We start from the raw sequence: 21,159 nt of genomic DNA on the forward strand, positions 1-21,159 counted from the left end.
TATTTGTGGGGGGAAACATCTTATAAAAAATAAAAAATGTTTAGTAAGTGATGTGTTACTGTAACTCAAGAGAGAAACAAGGGGCTATACATACAAATACATACAAGTGAACATACACATACACACAAGTGTATGCACGCACATATACATGTATATGTATATACGTCCTCTGCCTAGAGATGACAATTGAATCTTTGGTAGTTGATGGGATTACCAAATGAGAGAGTAAATAAAAACGTGACCCAAGACAGAGTCTTGGGGGTATACCTACAATTATGTTATGAATGAAGAATCACTAAAGCTGAAGCTGTATCCACCTATACCCATACCTGAGAAGGAGCCGACAGGAAGGAAAAGCAAGCAAAAGCAGCATCATAACCTAGAGCAGAAAGAATAACAGAAAGAGAGGGTGGTCAACCGTATTCAATGCTGTAGAGAGGTTTACAATGCCTGCTTCCTTCACCAAAAGAGCTGAAGCTTTAAGCTAAAATAAAGATGGTAAAGGTTCATCTAGCATCTCAGCTGAGGACTCAAGCTAACGCCCAAAACTAGAAGTCGAGACAATCTCTAGAACCGCATGCTCAGCTGAGCAATGCATAGTAGTGACCAAGAAATCAACAAAGTTCCACCTAGAAAAGACTATGAACTTTATATCCCTCAGTAGACATTGCAGGTCATACCGAAACAGTGGAGAGCAGGTCAAATAGGAGGGGAGTAGTGACATCATCAGAAAAATAGTATGACTGGGGTGTTGGAGGTATGGGCTGCCCTCCGCTCACATCCGCTATCTCTGTATCTTTGCATGTACTCCCTGGTCACACATTTTCCATACATATGTGCCCCTCCATGTGTTTAACCTCATTCTATATGTTCCTCTTCTCACTAACAGTCTGTGTACTTGCCCCAGGTTTACCAGGGAAATGCCATGTTGCTGCATTTCTTATTATGCTATTTCATTAAATGCCTTTGCTTTGAACTACTGTCATTTCTCTAGCTGCTTGTCTTGTTGGTAAAAGTAAACACATCAAAGGGGGATCATTCTCTCTGTGTATTTCTTTTTATTTATAGAATCAGAGTGTAACAAACCTGGGTAGCGGGTGTCCTAGGTGATATATGATTGCCATATATAATATAATATAAATTTTATCAATATATATTAAATTACATATTTATATATTAAATATATTATACTAAATATAATATATTTATTATATTAGGCTAATATATATTAAAATAAAGAGGTGATTTTTGCATGTAGAGGAAAGGCAGGGTCTTAGGCAAAGGAAGCAAACTCAAAACCATATACATTTGGAAGATGTCTAAAAAAGTTAAAAGTTCACCTTTACAAGTATAATTTTAATCCCATAGAATTAGAGAGGCTTGCAAATTCCATGTACCTGGGTTTTGAGGTATATGGGGGAGGGGGGAAATAAGATGTTTGAAGGATTTTTTTGCTGTTCAGTCACTTCAGTTGTGTTCAACTCTTGGAGACCCTGTTAGGGGCTTTTGGGACTCCTTCTCCAGCTCATTTTACAGACAAGGAATTGAGGCAAACAGACTTAAATGATATGTCCAGGGCCAAACAGTGAGTGTCTAGGGCGAGACTTAAATTCAGTTCCTCCAGATTCCAGGGCCATTCCTCTATCCATTGCCCCCACCTAGCTCCCAGGTTTTAAGGATTTTTATTCCCTTAACTGTGTCCAGCTGGCTCGTTCCTGATAGCTGTTTTTGTTTCTACTGATTAATAATCTGAAAGACAGTATTTCTCCTGTGGGTAATTAGAGTTCTCCCCCATCCCAACCCAAGGCCAGGAAGTTCAAACCAGCTGTCTGTTAACTGCATCTATGACCCATCTCCCCAAAGAGTGTAGCAGCCTTACATGCTCTCTTGCTACACCCCCTCCTTTTTATCAGACTATCTCCCATTATCACCTTGTCCGCCTACTGATTCTTCCTTTTTAGTATCCTCTTCTCAGTCCACCCAAATCTCTTGGCTAGATCATAATTCAGAGGAGAACTCAATGTTTCTGCAATGAGAGAAACTAGCTTGCAAAACTTTCCCTCTTCCTTTTCATTTGATACAGAAGCGAGACTCTAGAATGTAATAAATGTGGTCTTTGTCATGAACTAGGTATTATTACTGGTTTTGTTTTGGAGATTCATGACTCAATGTAAGTAGAAACTCCCTCTACCTATAATGTAGCATTATAAAGTAGTTTTGTCTTTAACCTAGTCCTAGAGAATAGCCTAGGGTGGGGAACTGATAATTTAACTGAATTGCCCAGCTGCTTGATATGCTTGAACCCTTGTCATTCTGACTCCCAGACCAAACCACTACCCAATATACTTCCTCCATGTTACTGGCCTAAATAGTGGTGAGTAGAGATTAAGGAAGAGTGAGTATACCAATAGTTTTCACCTGGTGACAGCATATGGCTGTGAAACATGGAACATCACTATACTAGAAGAACTCAAACTGTAAATTACTGAATAGAAATGGGTGTGGTAGGTGTAAACTGACTTAAAACTGACATCTGAAAGTGAGAGGTCAAAGATATCTATTAACCTATTAGTTTAAAACTGCACTAAGACTTTTGTGACACCATGTGGGTATACATACATTGCAGATGTATATATACACGAGTGTATGTAGACATATATAGCCCACCATATAGAGAATATGTTATATATAGGCCCATTTCCTTTCATAGAAGTATACATATCTGTGTAGATACATGTATATACATACACTAGTCCACTTCCTTTTCTGTTTAGGAAGTGGGCCAGTCCTAAATTTGGAGAATGAAAGACAACAGATGGACAGGTTTTAGGTTGTACAAATAATACACCAGCACCTCTAGATATTAAAAAAAAAAAGATTTTTAAGTCAGAAAGCCCTTAAGTCTCTTGGGAAGAGCCTTAATGGAGGACTTAGCTGAAAAACCATGGCTATGAATTGCACAGGATAAAGACAGTACGGGTTGTGATCAGCACTAGTGAAAGGAGTATCCACATTGATGAAATCTCTGATGACAGGTTATACTGTAGGCTAAAGAATACTCTAGGGAGTCCCGGTGTTAAAGTTTGAGAAACACGGCTGGAGTAGGAGATTGGAGGTTGTTAAACCCACCCTAGCGTCTTAAGAGAGAGGCCAGGAGAGTCTCTAACCCATTTCCATTCTATCCACCCTCTCTGTAATGTCTAAGGCCACTGGAGGTTGAAAATCAACCCATCTTTCCGGATTGCACTCCGCGGGGGAGGAGAAGGGATGGGGTGGTCTAAGCACCCCACGGCCAGACTGTGGGACACCGGGAGGGAGCAGCGGTGGCGGATCCCGAGACTGCCGTTGAGCTTGCTGCCAACCGGTCCCTCTTCCCTGCCGGGTGTGTGGGGCTGGAGAAAGGGGGAGGAGAGAAAAGGGGAAGCGCTTGGGCAGCGGCAGCCGGCAGGCGGGGCCCTCGGTGCCCAGCGGCGCAGTTCGCTCTTTCCGCTGCTCTCCCAGACTCACGCGCGCTGCACCCGGGCCGGGGCCGGGGCCGGAGCCTCCGGGTCCCAGGCGAGCTGGTTGGTTCACGTTTCCTCTGACCCTCTGTACCAGGAGGAGGGGGTGGGAAGTAGAGAAAGAGACAGAGGAAAGGACTACGTGACCAGAGACTTCGTTGCCTTAGGCAGGGACGGCGCGTGGTGTTTGCTGCTCAGCTCCAGAACCAGGCGATCGGGGGCACCTCTGTGGCCCCGGGGAGCGGCGGGGCAGGGAAGGAAGACGAGTCGGAGCCGCGCGCGTCCCCACACTCACACTTCCACGCACATACACGCACCCTCCGGAGCGGCAGTCTTGAGGGAGTTGGGCCAGACAGCTGGAAAGCTCCGGCCGCCCGTCAGCCTCTGCTCTCCCTGCCTCCTCCAGCCGAAGAGCCCGCGGCCGCCGCCGTAGCAGCCACATCCCCGGAACTAGCAGACTGTGGCGCGACTGGTCTGGGAGATCCTGCCGGCCCCGGGGTAAGACACTAGGTTTCTCTCCCTCCTTCCCTCCGGGCCCCTGGCGTTCGGGGGATGAGAGAGGGTTTCTTCGCGTCCCCCCAAACCTGGTCCCTTTTCCCTTCCTCCGCGCCACTCCAGCCCATTCTCATCCTCCCGGAGGGACTTGGCAAGCCTTCACTTGGCAGGAGGAAGGGGCTTTGGGGAGAGCGGGCCGGCTGGTAGAGCTTTGAAGGCAGACTTTCCCGCCGGCGACTAACAGCTGCCCAGCTTGGCCCGCCTCACCCCCGCCAGGTCCGCAGTGACACCAGCGGAGCTGACTGGGGAGGGGAGGGGTTTCGTGGAGGATACCCCTTAGAGACACCAGAGGTAGGAGAGGGGCCAGATGAGGGCTCGGCCCCCACTTCCCCATGCTTTGGACCTGGAAACTTATCAGGAGGCATTTCGGGTGGCAGGAGAGGTTTCCTTTGGTCATTACTGGCGCCGGAGCTGGAGTGAACAGGTGCAGTGTTGTTATGGCAGAGAATGCTGCAATCTGCTCACGCCTCCCCCCGTCCCCACCCCCCACACACCTTTTCAGATGATGCTTTAACGTCTCAGGATGAGAATAGGGAGGGGGGGACATGTCTAGAAAGGGTTTTGACATAATTGTCCCAGCTGATGGGAGAAAGCAGCAAGTGCCAAGGTCTGTTTATGAGACATCCATGCAGATGAGACTTGCCAGTTCTCATCCCACCAGCGAGCTTGGGCAGGATATAGTTGATTATAAAGCTCCTCAGAGGAAGTTGCTTGGATAGGTGAATTAGTTCTTTCATTGAACCCACTGGAATCAGAACCCCCAAATTAGGTAAGGATAATTAATTATACAGAGAGTCTGTAAAAGAGGGCACAGCCTGTATTGCAAGCCAAAAGAAAACAACCCAACAAACCCAGGCTCTTGGAGGCCCAGGGAGTATGGTGAGTTCCTATCAGGAGGCACCATCACTCTACGACGGTCTGCTACCAAAAACCCAGGGTGTCTTAGGTAGAAGCCAAGCTTTAGGGTTGGGGGGGGGGGGGAGAGGATTCGGTGTGGGGAAGGGGGAAACTGTTGCTATTTCTGGTGATAAGCAGTGACCCAAAGAATTCTCTCCCTTTTTTGATGAGAGGACAAATTGTTTCTACAGCTAGCTGCAAAAGCAGAGTGTTTCTTTGTCAGTTTAATGTGATAAAGTAGAAGGCTCTCAATGAAGGTTTTTATTAAGAGAATTTTCTAACCAGAAGGAGTCCCTGCCACTGGGGAGGTGGTACATTTGTACTCTGGATAAAAATGTTAGTTATGAGTTACACTGAGTACTCCTGGGGGGAAAGGAGTAACCAGCAAGAGCCTTAAATGTTGTAACAAATATAATTTGATAAGAGATTGTGGCACTGTGGAACTTGATGCTTATTATTAGCTCTTTGACAATGTCACTGAACGGTTCTCAATCTGAAATTTTCTCATCTATAGTTCTATTCCATGAATATTTATTAAACATCAAAACTTGTTAAACTTTTTATATTACCCAAATTTTCTCCTTACAGGAAAGGCACTTTATAAAGTTAATTTTTGTTTATTTTGTACATGCCCTATTTGATTTGTTTAGTAATGGCATATAGTTGGCACTTAAATGCTTACTGTTTTATGACTCAATGCTAGGAATTTGTGTAGATGTGCTCTAATTGCATTTCATTAAAAATGCTAATGCTAGTTTATATTTTTGCTGTACTTTTACAACATTCTCAAATAGTATTTCATTTAACCCCCATAAAGCTTTATGATTGTAGACACCTTTCTGCTTTTTATCCTCATTTTAAATATGAGGAAACAAAGTCCCGGAGATGTAACCTGCTTGAAATCTCATGGAGAGTAACTGATGAAATTGAGACGAACCCAGGTCTAATGGCACCCATTCTAATCCTCTTTCTACTACATTCCCAGGCCTTCTGACTCCTGGCACAGTTTTCTTTCCACTATGCCACAATTAAATTTTTGAGTTCAGTCAGAGCTGGGACAAGGTATTTGTGTGCCCTTAGGCAAGATTTTAAAATTGTGCCCCTAGTGTATTACTGTCAAGATTTTGAGCCTTTAGTATAACATGTTCAGTTGTAGCAAAAGAATTCCATTCCACATGACCTGTATTTTCCTTGTATTCAGAATATGTTTAAATGCCCCTCATTTGCATATCTCTATATGATGTGTCCTAGACAGCTGTTTGCTTAGTTGAGTGCTTATCCAGTATTTGATGGTAGTGATGTTTGAAGTACTTGGTGCAGGTGTGGAGAATATGGGTGAGAGAACTGGTTAGTTAGTTTCAGTTATTTCTAAATTGTGAAAATCCAACAAGTCACATTCTCTCTCTGGGCCTCAGTTTCTTCATTCGTCAAAAGAGTAGATTGACTTAGTCCCTTTCTAGTACAAAAATATATGTGCTCCTATAACTTCTGCATAGTAAATTTTTTGTTTTGGCTTGCAAGGTTGTTTTTTGTTTGTTTTTAAAGTGTTAGAGGAGATTTTCTATAAAATACCAGGCTGCCATAATAGACTGTTTACTCTATACCTTTGTTTTCCCTCTATCTTTCTACTAGGCAGTTTCTGTGACTTTGGACAGATAACTTCCCTAGGCTCCAATGGGTTGGATTAGGTCCCTTTTAGTTCTAGATCAATTGACATATTCTCTATCTCTCTCTCTCTCTCTCTCTCTCTCTCTCGCTCTCTCCTTCCCTCTCTCCCTCTCCTTTCTCCTCACTCTCTTCCTTTTTCTCTTTCTCTACCTCAGTGTCTGTCTCCCTCTCTCTTTCTCCCTCCCTCCTTCTTCCCTTCCCTCTCTCCTCCTATGTCTTTGTGTATGTGTATATTCATCTAAATATTCAATAGATCTGTTAATATTAAACTCTCAGGAGGAAATTCCCCATATCAATGCAAATTGGCACCTTACCTTAACTTACTGTCTTTGTTGCCTCAGATATTGAAAGGTTAAGTGTTTTATCCAGGATCCCAAAGCCAGGTTTTGTTGGCTCTGAGATGAGCTCTTTATCAATTTATTGCTCTGCCTGTATCGCTGTATCACTCTGCCTGTCTTTCAAACTATAGACCAAAGGGAAATGTTTTTAAACATAGGTAGCAGTTTATGACTAGTACTACTACTATTATTAAGAATAGCTAGAATTTATAAAGCATCATTTAGGGGTAGCAAAGTGCCTCGAATGTGTTAGGTCATTGATCGTTATAATAACCCTGTAAAGTAGGTGCTGTGATTTGAACCCATTTTACAGATGATGAAATTGAAACACTGTGACTTTCCCACAGTCACAAAGCTAATAAGTGCACTTGGGTTGTAGCAAAAGAATTCCATTTCATACGACCTGTATTTTTCAATTTCCCTCATTTGCATATCTCTATATGCTATGTCCTAGGCAGCTGTTTGCCTAGTTGACTGCTTTTCCAATATTTCATGGTAATAATGTTTGAAGTACTGGGGGAAATACAAATAAGAGAACTGATATGATGATGATGATGATGATTTTACAGGGGAGTGAGTTATTTCCAGTATATTAATGCTAATTCTTCAACACAGAAGAAATACTTAAAATTTCCCAAACCCATTCTGATCTTTGATTTCCTCTTTCAACCCCTCCCTCATTCCTCCCTGCTCCATATTCCATACTGGTGTATACAGTACTGGACCTGGAAATCAGGAAGAGCAGAATTCAAATCCATTCTCAGAACTTACTAGCTGTGTGACCCTGGGCAAGTCACTTAACCTCTTTTTACTGTAACTGTAAATAATAGCAGCTACCTCACAAGATTGTTGTGAGGAATGAGATGGTATCTGTAAAAAGTACTTAATGGTACCTGGAACCTAGTGGGCAATATATAAATGCTAAGTCCTTTCCCCTCCTCCTGGTGGATAGTAAAATAGAGTTTTTGTTTTTCAAGGAAAATTGGCAAATTTTTGTGGGATATTGAATCCTGTGGGATAGAATTATATTGAAGATGGAAGGGCATGTGAGATCACCATTACAAAGTTCTGTATTTTTAAAATGGCAAACTGAGGCCAGGAGGGAGTGAGAGATTTTCTAAGGTCACATACAACTACTTAGCAGTAGCCTCTACTACTAAAAGCCAGGTCACCTGTTCTCTGCTGTTCTGCTCACTCTGGCCTGTTAACTCTTTTAAAAGAAAGTGTGTACAAATTCAATTCTGTGCAACAGCTTCTATGGCAAAGGGGAGTTTTTATAAACTTGTATTATAATTAGTCTTGTAAAGACCTCAGTGATTTCCAGAAAACTACTACTACTTGATTGGTAAATGAGATAGGGCACTTTGAAAACATCTCTAGAGGGAAAGCTAGGTGGTGCAGTGGATGAAATGGGGAAGTATATCTTGAGTTCAAATTCATCCTCAAACACTTATCAGCTCTGTGACCCTGGTCAAGTCACTTAACCTTGTTTGCCTCAGTTTCCTAAACTATAAAATGAGCTGGAGAAGGAAATGGCAAATCACTTCAGTATCTTTGCTAAGAAAACCCCAAATGGAATCATAAAGAATCAAACAGGACTGAAGTTGATTGAGCAATATTTTTGTTAAAGTTCTTAATTAATCAGTTTTCAGGGGGAAATATCTATCCATTTTCACCTCTCCATTGTACTTTGCTTGGTTTATGCATCACATTAGGCACCACACATCAAATATACAAGGAAGTGAGGGAATTGTTTGAATAGAAGCCAAATACATACAGCTTCCCAAGCTTGTTTTCCTTGTAAATAAAACCATCAGTAAAAGGTGGCCCAGTCATGCAGCTGGTAAAGTCATGAATATATCTACATTTTATTCTCATTTGCATGTTGTTTCCACTTGTATTTTTTAAGCAGAAAACTCGAGAATGTTTCCTCTTGTGAAGATTTTTCTAGCATGTCCTCAGCTTCATGTTACTATTTAGGACATAAAGTCCTGAAGGTGTTTTTGTAGCAAATGATTTAACAAAAATTGGGAGGCCTTTCCGGCTATTCCCAGTCTAACAGAAGAAGTTAGAAGTCAGTTGTACATCATGTCCACCACCTGATGGTGAAAACCCACGTCTCTTACAGGGTTGGGTTATCTGGCCTTGTAGCTACCAAGGCCTGGCTTAAATTAACAGCCTTTTCTCATCCTCCCTCTCAGTTCAGATTGGTTAACAACCTGTATTCATGCTACTTGTGAACTAGACCATCTGTTCCTTTGGTTTGCTGTTGGTGTTATGTTATGGTTTTTTTTTTCCTTTCAAGAAAAAAATATAAAATCTACTTCCCTGTAAGCTCCTGATGAAGGCAATTATGCATTTCGTAATACTTCAATATTAGCATTTGATGCCTTTGTGGTAATTAAACATGAGATTAGACTAAATTAAAATAGTTTCTAATTTTGTAAATTTCATTGTGCTTAATTTACTTTTCTAGATCTCTTTAACCAAGGAGCTCAAAGTTGTTGACAAGGGCAAACACAACAGCACTGTTCTAATTGAGCAACTATTGGGAGAAATTTAAGGTGTAATTTATCCGTTAGCATTGAGCTTATCATATTTATTAGGGGCAGTTAGATGGTGCAATGAATAGAGTGCTGGGCCTGACATCAGAAAGACTCATCTTCCTAAGTTCAAATCTGGTCTCAAACACCGGCGGTGTGACCCTAGGCAATTTGCCTCAGTTTCCTCATCTGTAAAATGAGCTGGAGAAGGAAATGGCAAGGCATTCTAATATCTTTGCCAAGAAAACTCCAAACAGATCGTGAGTCCAATGCAACTGGAAACTACTGACAACAAAATGATAGTCAGTTGCCAAGGCTGGGATCTGCCACTTAGCTTGTTTTAACTATGAGACAGTATTCTCAAGAAAAACTTCAAGAATTCAGAGGATAACCACAGCATTTTTTACCTTTGAATTTTTAAAATAGCTTATTTTGTGGCCTTTACTAATGAAGAAACAATTAAGTATGCATTTCTAACTGATTGAACTAGACTTTAATGATACCATCTCTAATTTGTCACTTTCCCCCTCCCTCTAACCTTCCTTTCCATTGTCACTGTCCAACTTCTCCTATATTTACCCATATAGTTTTCTTTCATACATTTGCAGGCAGTATGGATACTAATCTTCTGGATTTGACTTTTTTGTTTTAATTTCTCAAGACTTCATACCCCTCCTATGGGGAGGGAGAAAAACAAAACTCTTAGAACAAATAACTAGTTAAGCAAAACAAATCTCCCTTCCCATTTTTCTTGATATTCCTCACATTTACTGTTTTTAATTATATTATAGTTACATTGGCCCCAGAGTTGCTGCCGCTACACTCCCCCCCCCCCCCTTTTATTTTTGCTGTGTTTTTTTTTCATTCTCAAAGAGGACCATGACATCAGCAAGATGTTGATGTGACTTGAAGTTGACTTTGACTTGAATGAGGGAGGGCTGTGCAAGGTCGCCAGCCTCACTTTCTCCTCCAGAGCCACCTGGGTCCAGTGGCCAGATATTCTTCAGGAGGACTGGAGATGGCCCAGGTTGCAGTGGGAGACCCTGGCCCTTTTAGGCTAAAGCTTTTTCAGGTTCTCACTTAGAGTGAGGCCTCTTTAAGAAGTGAGTTAAGGGATGGGCCTTTTAATAAAAAAAAAAAAACAGACTGGGGAGGGGGAAGACCCTCAGGGTTGCTGGCCAAAAGAGAAATAGTTACTATTTACATTCACTCTGAGTCAGGTCAAATAGCCATTAAGTGGTGCTTGGGCAAGACCTATTGTTATCCAATCTATGAGATCCCAGTCATTAGACAGTGGATATAGATCACCAGGCCCTCAGACATTTACTAGCTGTGTGACCCTGGGCAAGTCAGTTAACCTTGTTTGCCTCAGTTTCCTCCTCTGTCAAATGAGCTGGAGAAAGAAATAGCAAACCACTCTGGTATCTTTGTCAAGAAAACCCCAAATGTAGGTCATACAGAGTCAGTCACAACTGAAAGGACTCAACTGCAACAACACATCTCAGAATAGGTAGCCCTCCCCCTCCCCCTTTTGGATAACAGTCTTAGCAGTAGGGCCATAGGATCATAGTATGATATGTGTATCCTTTCTTCATATATTTAAATTCCTTGAGGATAGGGACCCTTCTTTATCCTTCATGGTGGCATATAATGAATGTTTTCTTAATTGATTATTGTGTGTTTCTAAAAGTAATATATGAAAACTACTGGGTTTAGCACATGCCTGTAGTGCCATATTCATAGCACCGACAAAGACTATGAATATGCTGGCACAAGTTCTAAATCACAAAATATAAGAGACTCTCTCTATATAAGACAGAAGCAAAACATTTATTCAGACACCAGAAAACCAAATCTCATCACCAGAAAGTCAAATCCATCACAGCAACAAAGAGGTTAATATACCATAACACAGCAGGGAGCCACACCATCCTTTAGTGTTCCCACAAACAAATACTCACAATCCAATTCTAGCTGTCTGCTTACCTGTATCCTCTCTCTGCCCATGCTTAGCTTCTCTGACTCCCAGTTTCCTATGGGCTCTGTTCTATCCTTCAGCAAACTCCTCCCACCACAGGCTCCACATGATTACATTTTGCCTATTAGGGGGCAGGGAAGATCTTCAAATTACCATTACAATGTCATACTATGAAATGTCAGTATGCCCACTCCTCAGTGGAAACTGAGGCAATGATTTCACATGGGAATTTTGTATAGAAGCAATATAGGCAGTTCAGGAAGAGCATTAGAACTCTTCAAAAGAAGTCTGCATCATCTTTTAAAGGATAGAATCAAGGTGGGGAGGGGATCTTACTGATATTTTTAGTGCCCTTATTTTTTAAAGGAGCTGAAATTCAGCAGGTGGTAGAAATTTCACCAGTTTGATTAGAACAAGGTGATTTATCAAGCCTTTGGACTTCTGGCCCTGAAGATCAATATGTTTTGGTGATAAGAAAGTTTGATCACTCCCAGCTTTGAGGTTATATGTGTGGATAGCTCATTGGACTTAGAGATGAGAGGATATGAAGACAAATCCTGTCTCAGACAATTACTAGCTTTGTTGCCCTGGTCAAGTCACTTAACCTCAGTCAGCCTTGGTCTTCTCATCTGTAGAATAGGATTAATAAAAGCATATGCCTCACAGGGTCGTTGTGAAGATCAAATCAGATGTAAATATATGTGTATGTGTATACATATATACATCTTTACACATATATACACACACATCTATATGTATACTATATACACACATACACCTATATATACTATATGTATACATACACAATCTATATATGTTTTATGGATGCATACATATATATGGATACACACATTTATATCTGTCTATGACTTTGTAAAACCTCTCATCATAATATAGGCAAATTAAAAATAAATAGGAACATTATATAAACATTTAAAGAGTTATATGGTATTTTGCAGGGGTTTTATCCCATGTAAATTGTTTTTATCACTATAATCAGTGTATACAAGATATACCTATAAAATAAAAGAAATAAAAAAGAATATTGGAATTTATATAAATAAATGAATGCTATGCTTCAGAGTAGGCACCTCAAAAACCACACTGCTTCTAGCAATGCTGTTAAAACATTCTGAACACTTCTTTTGGAACTGCATTCAGAGTGAGTTTATGGAAAAATCAGGAAAAAATAGACTATTACATCTTATTTTGATGTCATTCCCCCCCATACCCAGTTTAATCACCAGTTATATTCATTGGAATTGTCTCCAAATGGTTTGTGACTATTTTTAAAAATCAGATCAATCTTCAAAGTATGAGGATTTGGGCATCATTTAAGATATACAATACAGAATGTGACTTTTATTTTGAAGACAGTTCTTAAATGTATGAGCATTGTTGAAATGTGACAATAGCCTCATAGGATGTCTACTTTGAAGGAAATTATCCTCAGTGGGATATACAAGCTCAGTTCATCAAAACAATTTATTAAGCACTTAATGTATACAGCACACTGACTTAGGTGGTGGAGAGGTACAAATTTTAAGTAAGACTCAGTGCTGCCTATCTTAGAACTTAAAATCTATTAGGGCTTGGGGGAAGAATGATTCATATTCAGTTAACTATTATACACAATGAACCTTGATAAGCGTGTCAGAAAGATGCAAAATAAAGTTCTGAAATATGTGGGGAAAGATACTGAGGATGTGGTGAAAATGATATATTTGAATTTAATGGGCTAAGGTTCAAATCGTGGTTCTCCTAATTTACTGAGAAACCTTGAACCAATTACTTAAACCTCTTTGGGTTTCTGTTTCCTCATCTGAAAATGAAGAATGTTGGATTATATGATCTCAAAGGTCCCTTCAAGCTCTAAACCTATGACGCTAAGGTGTTTTTTAAAAATATATTTTCACTTATTTTTAGACCTTAAAATAATACTTGGTCTTTGAAAGCCATGGCAGAATCGGATCCCTTGGAGGCTACCTTCCAAAGGTCCTTACACATTCAGAAGCTAAAGGCCCGAAATGTCACAGAAGAAGATGTCCTGCATTGTAAGCAAGAGTAGTTGAAGATCATCAATGGCACTGGAACTGGCAGTAACCTGGAAGCGCGACAGTGGGACATGCCATGCATGTTCCTGTGCTCATTCTGCCAGCGGCCCCTGGGGGACTCCATGAGCTGGGACGGTGCCGACTTTGATGGCAACTGCATCTTCCTGAACGCAATCTCACCTAATGTTTATGTGGATGATGAACAGAAGCTATCCGCTAGAAAAAATGACTATGGCTGCATGATTGAGACTTTGAGTTGTAATGGATGTTCACTGAATATTGGCCAAATATACAGATGTACACCCAGATATCTTGATTATAAGCAAGACTTGTTTTGCTTCCATGTTTTATCAGTTGATGGTTATGTTCTAGGTTCTGTTGAAAATGAAGCTGTGCCTGAAACTGAAGAGCCTGTAACTCTTTATAAGCAAGATGAGATGGAAAGTGTTTTAAACAAGCTGTATCTCTGGGTGTATCCGTTGTTTCAAGTCTTTTTTCCATAACATGAAAGAAATTTCACTTTTTTTTACTACTGCTTTTTTTCTCCTTTGTATGTATTGTAATTTGTTGGTGTATCATTTTAGCAGAAGTTATAAAGTACTCAAGGTAGTTTTATCCCCAAGTTATATTTAAGTGAAAAAAGCTTAATCCGTTTTATAACTATTGGTGTTATTTTATAACTGCTAATTATGGGGTAAAAGTTTCTCTTTTCTGAATTGCTAAAATTATGTTTATAAAATGTCACTTCCAGAAACCTCTCATGTGAGAGTTTAAGAGTTTATTATGGATTCCTCAACCATCTTTTCTCCCTTGTATCATTTTTATATTCCTTGACGCCATCTTCCTTATACTTTTTGTTGTCTATTCATCGTAACAACTGACCGTTAGCTTGTTGGGGGGTGGGGGAGGAATATGTTATAGAAAAATCAAGTCTGGCTATTATCTTGAACAAATAAATTCCTTATGACAAAAAATAATAATAATTGGTGCCCCTCTAGCCTCATAACAACTTTGTTAAGTAGATCCTTCAGGTGTTATTTTCATTTTATAGTTGAGGAAGAGTGAGGTTGAGATTAGTACAATGACACACCCTAAGTCATTAGGTGACATTATGACAGGTCAAACCTCGGATTCCAGTGATGCATTCTATCCACTATGTCATGGTGCTTTTGGTATGTTTTTAGAAATACCATTTTATCCTAAAATAGCTAAATAAAGAAATATGTTAGATTCAGTACCTAATTTCTCAAAGAAATAGACATAGCATTTAAAAGTACTAGAGTACCAAGGAATTTTAGAGTAAAAAACTCTGTTACCTTGGAGAGCATTTTGCCCATTATATTTGCTGATCAAGAAAGCTGAGTTACAGAGTTAAAATTCCATGATGACTAACCTCAATATAGCAAGCACCTTCCTAGAGCAAAGCAGATTTTCAAAACCCATATACTAAGGCAATATTAAATACAGCAGAACTCCTATACTACAAAGGCATCTGGACTTTCCTTTGGAAGATGTCAAAATGGAAATTGACATGTAGCAGCAGACTTTGGAAGAAATATAATAGATATTTGGAAGGTATAATAGATAGATCTCTGTACTGGAGATTAGAGGATCTAGGTTCAAATCCTGGGTCTTTTCCTGGCTACCTGTGTGACTGGACAAATCACTTAGGTTCTCTGAGATTTAATTTCCTTATCTGGAAAAGGAGGAAGTTGGATAAAATAACCTCTAAGGACCTTTTAGTATTGAAATCTATTATCCTTTGAGTTACATCTCTGTCATAGGACAAATCCATCAAGGACTCCTCATTACTCCTAAGGCTTAGCATATAAAAGGAAGTCATCTGCTACTCCGGGAGCTATATGTTTTTCTGGACATAGAAGAAGCCCTTTTCCAATGAATTATTGATGGATGGTTGTGTCACTTATCAGCAATACACTATCTAAATGGATTTAAGTATAGTGGCTATTGTCTACCTTTTGAAAAAGTTTGGTTAAAGGAGACAAACAAATAGCAATATAAAAATTACATGATTTATTCCTTATTCATTCATTAATCCCTTAAGGCTAGCAATGCTTGCGCTAGAAGTGAAGGACTAAAGCAGAGGAATCATGAGACTTTTTATACATTTTTAGACCCTCCCAGTTCAGGATGCCATGTCACAAAACTTTATGACTTCTATTTGTTGCCATCTATATGTGAAATAGAGTTCCTTGGTTGTAAATGCAAATTTACAATGACCAGAGCAGGGCCTATTTACATTTCATGGTCTCAGGATGTCTGTTTTGCTTCCATATGGAGTAAGTCCCAAGATAAGGGAAATGTCACCTCTGGTCTTTGAAGTTGCTAACACAGGGAAAGGCATTTTTAGATCAATCAGAGCAGTTTGTTTGATTAATTCAGACTTTGGCTAAAATATGATATTAATGATGATCATTTCCCTGCTTTTAATCAAGAACAAATCTATGAGATTTCATTCTCAGACCAAAGAAGGTATGAAAAAATTCTCTCTTCTTGTTAGCTTTTCCAATATCCTTATCTAGGTGAATTCAGGTTTTTTCCAATCACTTCCTGAAATAGGGGGCACTAAGGATAATAGTTAAACAGTAGGATATCCCCAGATACGTAAGTCAGTTGTACAAGCCAAAGTACAGGCTGTAGTGGGGATCAAGGTAGCACAATGAGAATACAGAAAAATAAGCTAAAGCTGTAGCAGTTCCTGTGCAGGTTGGGTCCGGATTCTTGGGAAAGCTGTTGACATCTGATGTCATCTTTTCAGGTCTCATGACTCAGATGTTCACTCAGGAGCAGGGGTATTCACAAGCTGGAGAAGTCAGGCAGGCCTCACAGGGACTTCCAAAAACGGATGATTGGACACCAAAGGCACATAGAAACTGTTCAGTTTCCCAGCCATGCAAGGCTAGGTTCACACAGTATCATAAATAGTTCAGTTTTCTGGCCACAGAGGGCTAGGCTCAAACATTATAATAAAGTTTTCCTCACCGTTACAAAACTGCATAATTACATTAAGTTAGGTATAGATTAAACCACTTAGGTGGCTTCACAATATACTAGTTTGGGGAAGGGAGATTACATGTCATCAAGATAACCAAGGAAACTTACACATGAACCATACAAATTACCAGAATCATTATTAACAATCCCAGTGACCTATTTTAAACAGTATCTTTTTGAATCCCAGATGCCTCTTGTCGTTATACAATTCAAAAAAATGAGTTCTGCTCCTCTGGTTCAGATCTAAAATAAATTAGTACAATCACTTTAAATTGGTTCTACATTTTTGAAACTTCAGAGAATTTTCAGTTTATCTATTGTTTGTTACTCCTTAACACACAAATGGTTTTACGTTTTCTTACCTAAATCCTGTTCCTGGTATAGAAATCCTTTAAATGTGAAAATGAATCTTAGAGGAATCTATCTGATTCTATTGCTTTCCTCAAAATTTAATATCCTTTTTAATTAGACATCTATTACATTACATCTTTGTAAGTTATTCTTTTATGAACATAAAGTCTTAAATGAGATCTTTTTCATCTCAAGCAAAAATAAACTTTTAAAAATTGAAATTCATTAAACTTAAGTTAGTGTCCTTGAATAACATAAATTCCCAAAGTATTATTACAGATTAAATTCCTAGATACTTGCAGAATTCCTAGATATCACAAAGTTTAGTCTTAAGCAGTTTGTATAACTTTCTGCACATGTTCTAATTCTAGATAAAATCATATTAGATTTCCCAGTAAGATAACACAAAAGCGCTCCTATCTTTTGCTGACTACTTACTCTGATCATAGAAAATTTGCTACAGAAGGAAAAAATCAGAGACACATGACATTCCAAGTATGACAGGATAAAACATCCTTGACTCTGTTTAAATTCAGATAGAGTCACAGCTATCAAATCATGCAGTATCAGTTCCACCTCATAGCTAGACTCAGGAAATTCAGGAGGGGAACATCCCTTTTCAAAGGAACATCATGGGTAAACTGAGCCAGAAGGAGTCCCATCCCAGACTGAGGCTGAGATTGCCCCTTCAGCTTTTCCCAAATTCAGACTTCCCCCTGTTAACAGTACAGGATTACATTCCCTCTGAGTAGCTTGTGGCATTTTCTCAGATACTGATTTAACGCAGAAAACTATATCCCAAGTGCCTTTTACCTTAAACAGCAAATTTCACCAATCACAGATTAAAGCCAGTTTTTATTCTTATGGAGCTGCAATAAGCAAAAAGGATCTCATATGAAAGGGATTCCACTTAGCACCTGTCTTTCCCAAACATATACTTGTCCACAGTCAATGATTAGAAATCCCTTCTACTTATTTCACATAGACTTGCAACTTCTTGACAAGCCAGGTTCATGGTTTAGGAACTACATATCAAAGACAAGTTCCTTTCCTGTGGCTGATGACCTAGCCTTTACAAATGGTTTCTAGGGATACCTAACCCTTCCTTTCCATACACATGAGCAGTTTTAAGTTTACAAAACTTCCATTTAAACAAAGACAAACTTGGATGAACGGCTTTAAATTGTCAGATTTTCATAACATAAAAACCTAATTCACATACAGCACAATCCAGATTTTTTAAATTCAGGCAACACTAGTCCTTCCACTTCAAAAAAAATGTGGTTTTTTTTTTTCAAATTTCACTAGCTAAGCAGACTTTTAAAAACAATACAATTTTAGAAATATGGCAACAACATAACAATGAATTTCAAGTGACATCAAATGACTTATAGAATAATTTGATCTTATTACTCCTGGTATTCAAAAAACCACTTCAAAGTTAGAGAGATAATAATGTATCCAACATATGCCAGACATTATTTTAATCAGTTTCCAATCATTATATTGTTTTAATCCCATAACACTATTAATTTTCCCTTTACAAATTCAGGAAACAGGTCAAGCAGAGAGAACAAAAACTCCTGGATGTTAAAGAACCAGCAATCCCAATATAATACAAATTTACAACTGACAAGATATAAATATGAAGTCCACCAAAAGGAAAAGGGTGAATTAGAGGCTTGTTACTAACCTTTTGCTTGGAGCGCCTCTACAATTAGTACCCTGGCTTGTCATCTGCTTCAGGATCAGGGCCTTTGAGGGAAGGGGAAGCGAGGAGGCTAGGACAGCAGAACAAAAGTAGCTATCCTCAGGACTAGAGTAGGTAGGGAAAGGGGAAGACAGGGGAGAGGAGGCCAGGGCAGCAGGACTGAGAGTAGCTATCCTCAGGACTAGAGGAGGGGGAAGACAGGGGAGAGGATATCCTCCCCAGGATCAAAGCCTTTAAGGAAAAGAAGGGAGGCTATTGGGGAAGAGGGGAGGGAAGGTGCTGAAATCCAAGATTTGCAAGCGGCCTTTTGTTCTTGCTCTGCCTTCAAAAATGAAAACATTCCCTCTCTTGGTAGTTAACTGAGTGAGCACTAGGGCTGGCAATACTTTTCCTAAGACCGATCACCAAAGGGGATCTAATTAATTACAAAGAGATCCCATGGGGGTGGCTAGGTGGCACAGTGAGTAGAGTACCGGCCCTGGAGTCAGAAGTACCTGAGTTCAGATCTGACCTCAGACACTTAACACACACACCCAAAAAAACTAGCCGCGTGACCTTGGGCAAGTTACTTAACCCCAATTGCCCTGCAAAAAAAGAAAAAAAAAAAGATCCCAGGTCCTAAATTCCTTCAAAAGGGATCTAGTTAGCACAGAGAGACCCCAGAATCTCTTTCCAGAGGGGATATAGTTAATTACAGAGAGATCCAAGAATCTAGTTTTTCCTTTCCAGAGGGGATCTAGTTAACACAGAGAGATCCTAGATCACCAGAGGAGATCTAGTTAATACAGAGAGATCCCAGGCTTTTTTTTTTTCCAGAGGAGATCTAGGTAATACAGAATGCTTTAACACAAATTGATCCCCGACCCCTGAGCTAGCTTTAAGGGAATTTTGGACTTCAACCAAACTAGTGGAAAGTTCGTTGGGAATAGAAGAATTTACCAACCTCATCAAGGTCAAGATTCCAGGAAGAATGAATCCTGAGGCGCCTGAATCATTAACTTTGATGAAGTGAGGTGCTGTTCAGCTATTCAGCAGTTCTAATCCGAGTCACCGGCACCATTTCTGTCGACCTTTTGAAAAAGTTTGGTTAAAGGAGACAAATAGTAATATAAAAATTACATTATTCCTTATTCATTCATTATTCCCTGTAAGGCTAGCGGTTATTGTGCTAGGAGTGCAGGACTAAAGTCCTGACTGATGAGCAGAGGAACCATGAGACTTTTTATACATTTTTGGACCCTCCCAGTTCAGGATGACCGCGTCACAAAACTTCATGCCTTCTATTTGTTGCCATCTATATGTGAAACAGAGTTCCTTGGTTGTAAATGCAAATTGACAATGACCAGAGCAGGGCCTATTTACATTTTAGAGTCTCAGGATGTCTGTTTTGCTTTCATATGGAGTAAGTCCCAAGATAAGGGAAATGTCACCTCTGGTCTTTGAAGTTGCTAACACAGGGAAAGGCATTTTTAGATCAATCAGAGCAGTTTGTTTGATTAATTCAGACTTTGGCTAAAATATGACATTAATGATTATCAATATCCAAGTGTGATAGAGAGTGCACTGAAAAAATCTAATCATATCCCAAGACTGCAATCCAGCTCTGCCAAAGAGTTTGTGCCATAGGGCGCTGTGATGGGCTAGACAATGTGGATGATGGGGACTAAATCATTAGTTCCATAAATAACTCGTGTCAGGTTCTGCTAAAAAAAGGAAGTCTGACTTGGAAATGATATTGTGAGGTGTGGTCTTATAACGGGAAGAGCTAAACAGCTGTCTCTGACAACTAAACAGAATACTTGAATTCAATTCCACAAGCATTTATGGAGCGATTCCTGTGGCCTAGAACCTTAAGGGGTGCTTCAGAGGATGCAAAAGAAATGTGGGGGAAAAAACCTCCTTTACTGAAGAAGCTTCTAGTTTAATTGGGGAAAATTAGAAAATAGTACAAGACAGTTTATCATTAAATGCCTACCTTGTTGATTTAGTCAACAAGTTTTTAAGTGCCTACTAAGTACTAGGAATACAAAGAAAGGGAAAAAAACAGTCTCTGCTCTCAAAGAAACTGAGCCATAGGGGACAAAACCCAGACAAATGGACCGAGGGAGACAGATTTAAACTTATTCTAAAAAAAAATTCAACTTCCTCACATTTAGAGTTGTCTAAAAATGGAATGGTTTTGCCTTATGGGGAGGGAGTAGTGTGCTTCCCTCATCATTGGAAGCCATCGAGCCAAGGCTGAATCTTGTTCAGTTAAGTTGCAATGAGGCTTGTGCTTTGAGTAGAGAGAGGTTTACTGAATGCTCTCTCAGGTCCCTCCTGGCTCTGTAATTATATGGCTCTTTGAAACTGTCAACATGTACTACATACACAATATGGCTTTATGATTAGGTCAAGGGAATTCTCAGTACTCCACCCATTCTCTTGTTTCTATTAGTTTTCAAGACTCTCATTGAGCAGAGAATTATAGTAGAGACTCCACAAAGGATCATCATAGTTAGATTTCTTTTCAAATCCCATCCAGCACATTGTTGATGTACTACCATAAT

General features: G+C 39.7%; 1 protein-coding gene and 1 pseudogene across 1 annotated transcript in view; both read left to right on the plus strand.

Moving 5' to 3' along the window:
* The first annotated feature begins 3,437 nt into the window (after positions 1-3,437).
* Positions 3,438-21,159, plus strand: part of PIP5K1B (phosphatidylinositol-4-phosphate 5-kinase type 1 beta) — a 351,452-nt gene continuing 333,730 nt past the window's right edge. The window contains exon 1 of the mRNA XM_069086926.1: positions 3,438-3,998. The gene's annotated coding sequence lies outside the window, so the exon portion shown is untranslated. The remainder of the gene's footprint in view (positions 3,999-21,159) is intronic.
* Positions 13,353-14,585, plus strand: LOC138161388 (protein Mis18-alpha-like; annotated as a pseudogene).

The sequence above is a fragment of the Petaurus breviceps genome, unplaced genomic scaffold, assembly GCF_028583685.1.
Source record: "Petaurus breviceps papuanus isolate PSGF00001 unplaced genomic scaffold, PetGlider_PUasm1.0 118, whole genome shotgun sequence".
In the NCBI taxonomy this organism is placed as follows: domain Eukaryota; kingdom Metazoa; phylum Chordata; class Mammalia; order Diprotodontia; family Petauridae; genus Petaurus; species Petaurus breviceps.